Raw genomic sequence first — 5,732 nt, 5'->3', positions numbered from 1 at the left:
ACCACTTCCTAGCTAGGGTTTTAATTGATGACGCCCACGCCCATAACAGGCCCATCTCCCTACTTCAGTGTCTTTCGCCCGTTGCTGCTGTGAGTGTGCAGATTTGGGATTGCTCTAGAGGGAATAGAAAATGGGTGCGTAAGCGTTTATTTATTTATTTTCTTCAGTTCAAATTTTATACTTGGTTAAAAATAGTTTTGTATGGATTGACTATTTTGTAGGGATTTCTCGTGATTCTATGCACAAGAGACGTGCTACTGGTGGCAAAAAGAAAGCTTGGAGGAAAAAGAGAAAGTGAACAACTTTTTTATTTTCTGTTTTATTGTGCTTTCCCGGTTACTGTTATAATTTCTGTGTTGAGAGAAGCAGCATGTTTGATGTATGCATTTCCACTTGTTATTAAACACATAGAGGTCCAGCAATTAATACGATAGGCACTGAATAAATTGCTCTTGGAAGACTGATTATTATGATATCAAATTGCTGAAAGATGCTAGTTTGCTGTATAGGGCTCTTGCGAATTTCTTACATCATGATGCTTTGACCTTTTTAGTTACTTGGATCAACTCTAGTTTAGGAGAGTCAATGCTATTACCTTGATTGATTAAATGTCAGTGGGGATTTTTTAATTGAGGAGAGGGGCAAGGAAGAAAATAGTCTTTCGTTCTTTGGATTTCTAACAGGGTGAATGGAAGTTAAATTTTTTTCTTTATTTGCTTAGAGGATGGGAATGAGATGTTTTGTTATTAGATTATATTTATGTACTTGGATAGAGTTTCATAAATAAATAACAAGGATATAACCATAAATTGAGTCCAACATCTTTTAGGTATTCCTTCCCCTCCATTACTTCCAATTCTCCAATTTGGAGGAGACATTTTAATAAAAAGGAAAGGAATGGAGTTTGAAAAAACTCCCTTCCCTCCTATTAAAATGTTTTCCCAAATAAATTAACTTATCAGTTCCCCTCAACTGATCTCCTTCCTAAACAAACTGTATTGAGAAAAAAAAAATGAAGAAGTTTGAAGTCGGTGTTGTCAAAGGCGGAAAGTGCTAAAAGGCACCGAGCCTGTAAAATGCCCGAGGCACTAGGCACTTGCCTGAATGAACCATGACAATATGCTATAAATAAAAAAAAAATGTATGTAAATATATTATTATATATCAATCTAAAATATGTATCTTCTCAATTAAGATTAGAACATTATAAAATAAAATAAAGATATAAAATACCATAATAGAGTCATATAAAGTTATATTTTTCATCCATAAAACAAAATGAGATAATTTAAAGTAGTATCAATTTTGTCAAAGGTGAAAAGTGCTAAAAGGCGCCAAGCCTGTACAAGGTCTAAGGTTCTAGGTGCTTGGCTAGGCAACACTTCATTGAATATCATCACCTAAGACCTCACCTATAGTGCTTAAGCAAGCGCCTTAGCGCCTTTTGACAACATTGTTTGAAGTAAGTCCTCATCTGTCTTTTTATTATCATTGTTGGAAATTACATGGTTCACATAGTGTCTTTTATGGTACTGTCATATGGTTTTTAGTTGGAGATGAGTGCTTAAATTCCTCGATCAGAGATTTTGGAAAAAGAACTCTCAAATTTTTAGAGAATATAGAAATCAATTAATGATTTGGTAATCTTAGTGCTTTTTCACTCAAAGTTACGTCTTTTTATATGTTTCGATGAATGAAAAAGGAGCCCCTTAGGCAAGCCAAAGCATAGCCTCAACAAGACCATTTAAAGACCTTGACAAAGTGAAGCTGGGGAGGTCTTATGGTCTAAAGTAGGTCCATTAACGATAAGTCTGAGCAACTTGGCTGTTTGAAGCCATGTTTTAGTGTTCAGATTTCCCACTCTTAAGACTGACCATGCCAACCATCTTTTATAACCCTCAAAGAGAACAATAGTATCATCTTGTGTCCTTTTTCTCCCTAAACAATAGTATCGTCTTGCATTTTTGTCCCCCAAAAAATCATGCCACTCTTAAATTCTTGCTCTATTTCTTTAACTACAATATCATTTTTCAAAATGCTTAGTTTTCTTCAAAATGCTTAGTGTTTCTTCAAACATTTCTAGCAAAACCCAGATTGGTACCTCAACTTAAGAAAAATTCTTGATATAGTCCTTTCATCCAGTATCTAGATACTTTTTGACACTTGGCCTGACAGGTGCTAGACACATGTCCACCATATTAAGAAACAATCTAGAGTAGATGGACCAACTAAATAAAAAAATGGGTAGAGAGGTCGTGATAAAAAAGGTCAAGAGCGCAGATCAAATACATGATTATTACTTGTAAATCCGATGGTTAAAGTATTGAACACCAATGGTTTTTTTTTTGGTGACATGCCTGAATCATTGCTCAAAATTTGTGTTACAATCTGCTTATTTGGATACCAACAAATTTGATTCTTTATTCCTATGTTTGGTGGCAACTTTACTGAGCTCTCAGAACTATCTTTATATGGAAATCAATCATTTGACATGATTCTCGAGTTTATTGCAAATTGTCAAAAATTGCTATTCTCTTTTTGATTACATAGCAGTTCATTACCAAATAGTTTAATCTCACAACACAACATAACAAAGCACTCACAGCACATCACAGCAACCCTAGTAGGGGCCAAAGAGGCTCTTAGATATTGTGGTAGCTTTAGAACCATGACCATTATCCATGTTAACTTAGTACCATACCATCATCCTTTGCCCAACTAAAATTTCTTCTTACCTGGACCTCTCTGAGAATAAGTTGTCTAGGAGGATTGCTCTTGAACCCCCTTGACCTGACAACCTTAGATTTATAGACAAATCAATGTGAGGGAGAAATTCCAAGTGAATTGGGAGGCTAGGTCAGTTAGAGGGCCTCAATTTGTTTAATAATTAATAATTTCCTTTGAGATCAATTAATTTAGATTTTATATAGTGCTCTTCTTGATAGTTTCCTTTAAAAAATTGAGCTTTAGGCTGGATAAGTTACAATATGTTTAAAGTACAATTCTTGTGTCCATGGTTTGTGTACCCTACTAGTGTGTCAATGGCTTTTTCCCTACACCATGTGTGAAAGCGATCATGTGATTAGTCTCATATTTCTAAATGTGGAAGGACTGTATCTGTAAATATTAGTCTTTTATTTCTAAACATGGAAGGATTGTGTCTGTAAAAAGTACAGATGCTTGAGAGGCTACTTCAGTTAGAGGGCCTCAAATTGTTTAATAATTAATAATTTCCTTTGAGATCAATTAGTTTAGATTTTATATGGTGCTCTTCTTGATGGGTTACTTTGCAATTCTTGTGTCCATGGTTTATGTACCCTTCTAGTTTGCCAATGGCTGTTCCCCTGCATGTGTGAAAGTGTTCATACTGGCATGCAATCGGTCTTTTATATCTAATTGTGGAAGGATTGTATCTGTAAAAAGTACAAATAGCATCATATGTTGGTCGTTCTATACTGGGCAAACTATATTTTTCCCTTGTAGATTTATCAATGTTTCACCTCTACCCTCATAGTTTAAAATTTCTGAATGCCACCCCTATAGACTGAAGAAAGTTCTAATTTTCCCCTTTGATGCTAAATAATTAACAACAAAATGTTTTGCCATTTTTTTCACTCATTTTCCCTCTCAAATCCTCAATATGTTATAATATCCCACAAAAACACAAAAAACTAAAATGCTCAAACCAAATTCAAATGGTAAGATATTTAATGGTTAAGGGCAACATTCGAACCAAAACTAGAAGGGTAACATTCGGAAATTTTAAACTATGAGTAGAAGTGAAACATCAATGAATCTGCAGGGGCAACAAGCCAACAATGTTTACCTTTTTATATTTTATCACGTGTACTTAATTAGATAACTAGATTCATGTCTTCTTCTGTTTGAAGGTATGAGCTCGGAAGGCAACCTGCAAACACTAAATTGTCAAGCAACAAGACAGTCAGGAGGATTAGGGTACGAGGAGGAAATGTAAAGTGGCGGGCTCTGAGGCTTGATACTGGAAACTACTCATGGGGCAGTGAGGCTGTGACCTGAAAGACCAGAATTCTTGATGTGGTGTACAATGCATCTAACAATGAACTGGTTCGTACTCAGACTTTGGTGAAGGGTGCCATTGTTCAGGTTGATGCTGCGCCTTTCAAGCAGTGGTATCTCCAGCACTATGGTATTGACATTGGCCGGAAGAAGAAAACCACAGCTGCAAAGAAGGAAGGAGAGGTAGAGCTTGAAATAGTTTTTCCTTCCAGGCACATCATTTCCTTTTTTTAGGCTGCTTTTGAATCTTGATTTTATATTGGTATGTTAAGATTTATATATTTTCCATAGTGTAGCCAATGCCTTGTGATACTTGTAGATTTTATGTTCCTCAATCTTCTTTCAGCGAGAAAAATGCCGATTTAATTCGTTGTTGTTACTGGTATTATGCTTTGGTAATGGCTTGTAAATGAACCATAAATTCTTCCTTTGTTTGTAGGAAGGTGAAGCTGTTACTGAGGAGGTCAAGAAGAGCAACCATGTACTGAGAAAGTTGGAAAAGAGACAACAGACTCGCAAGCTTGACCCACATATTGAAGAGCAATTTGGCAGTGGCCATTTATTAGCTAGTATTTCATCACGTCCTGGTCAGTGTGGCCGTGCTGATGGGTTTGTAACCCTTCTCCTGCATCTATTTCTTGTAGTTGTTAAATACGGCTAGAGGAAGATAATAGAAGGTGACCTTTTCAGTTCCTTGGAAGTGTTCTTTTCCTCTAAAAATCTCTCACATGAATTTTTTTTTTTTTTTTGGTGGCAGGTATATCTTGGAGGGCAAAGAGTTGGAGTTCTACTTGAAGAAGATACAGAGGAAGAAGGGCAAGGGAGCTGGTGCATAAAATTTTGTTTCCCAAACTTGTATTTTCCAAGTAGGCTTCGTCAACCTTCACCTTATATTTTCCCTTCTTTTGGATGTTGAACTGATGGTGAGATTAGAAATGAACTTTGAAAACCTATAAAATTGTTGAGCTGTCAATTAGAATCATAGTTAGGTCCCTGCCCAGTAACAGTCGTGTTTTGATTTTGACTCAATGAATTACTAATGGTTCTTGTCCAGTAATGATCATGTTGTGTTTTGATTTTGACTCCATGAATTACTAAAATTATTTACGGTTTATGCGTTGGTCCCGTTAACGATACGCTAAATTGTTTGAAAAAAATTATGTTGGTACAGCATGGTCGCAATCTCAAATTGAAATTGAGCTGTTCAAGGTTATTATGTTTTTGGGATAAAATGTGCAAACTGCAAATGATTTTTGAGTCTTTTTGTTAAATGGTGTTGGGTTTCATCCAATTTCAATTCTGTGGTGGTCCTTGGTAAAAAGATTATTTAACTTTATCTCCCCAGTTCTAATCTAAATTGAAATGGTAAAATTATGTTACTGTTCACATATTTAGCTATGATATGATGTCTTCATAGGTTTTCTTTTCCCCTATTCTAATATAATCAAATTCAACTAAATCATAAGAATAAACATAAGATAACTAAGTAGAAAAAAAAAATAATATTATAAGGGATATATTTTTATTTGTCTTTTTTAGTTTTCTACACAATCAAAGAAATTTTCCAACCCCCTTTCTTGTATCGAATTGATAATATTTCTTAAGACCATTCATCAAAAATTTTTATTTTTCATTTTTGTTTTTTTTAAATTTATCATAACCTGCTTTTCATTTTTATATGTATAAGAATAACT

The 5,732-nt window shown here is 34.9% G+C and overlaps 1 pseudogene; it reads left to right on the top strand.

Moving 5' to 3' along the window:
* Positions 1-5,163, top strand: LOC105116939 (40S ribosomal protein S8-like; annotated as a pseudogene).
* Positions 5,164-5,732: the final 569 nt, after the last annotated feature.

The sequence above is a fragment of the Populus euphratica genome, unplaced genomic scaffold, assembly GCF_000495115.2.
Source record: "Populus euphratica unplaced genomic scaffold, PopEup_1.0 scaffold1116.1, whole genome shotgun sequence".
NCBI lineage: Eukaryota > Viridiplantae > Streptophyta > Magnoliopsida > Malpighiales > Salicaceae > Populus > Populus euphratica.
Note: the sequence above shows the minus strand (reverse complement) of the source record. Positions and strands in the feature narration are given on the sequence as shown.